Source organism: Morone saxatilis, unplaced genomic scaffold (genome assembly GCF_004916995.1).
Source record: "Morone saxatilis isolate NCDOM2014 unplaced genomic scaffold, NCSU_SB_2.0 Contig15, whole genome shotgun sequence".
In the NCBI taxonomy this organism is placed as follows: Eukaryota; Metazoa; Chordata; class Actinopteri; family Moronidae; genus Morone; species Morone saxatilis.
In genome coordinates, this window is record NW_023339707.1 from 24,929,673 (window position 1) to 24,930,143 (window position 471).

Sequence of the window (471 nt, forward strand, 5' to 3'; positions counted from 1 at the left end):
AAACTAAGACAAAAGCAACATAATGAATGAATTGGCAGTCTGTAGATCAGATGGCAGTGTTAAATGTATGTATGGTGATGTGAAGAACAAAGAAGAAACCAAAGACCCAAAGGTTAAATGCTGATAGGAATAAAGGGAGACAGAATGAGGAAACAGCCTAGCCTGCTCAAGTGCAAGACATCAGGTTAAACAGCTCCACCAATCTCTACCTGTAAGCAGAGTCAGAGGCCATCACAGAACCCTGCACGTGACTGGGAGCCAGTGGAGAGAGAAGGTAAAACCAGAGTGTTGTGGACCGGTTGGACCCGAGTTAGGGAAGATTTGCTGAGGCAGCTGAACATGGTGTTGCTGGTGTCCAGGAGTGATATAATAAGAATACGGATTACTTTTTCCAAATCTTTCGGCAGCAGATGGAAGGAGTTCTAAGTTTTCCAACGTTTTTTAGCCGAAGCCAGTTAAATCTCATGGAGC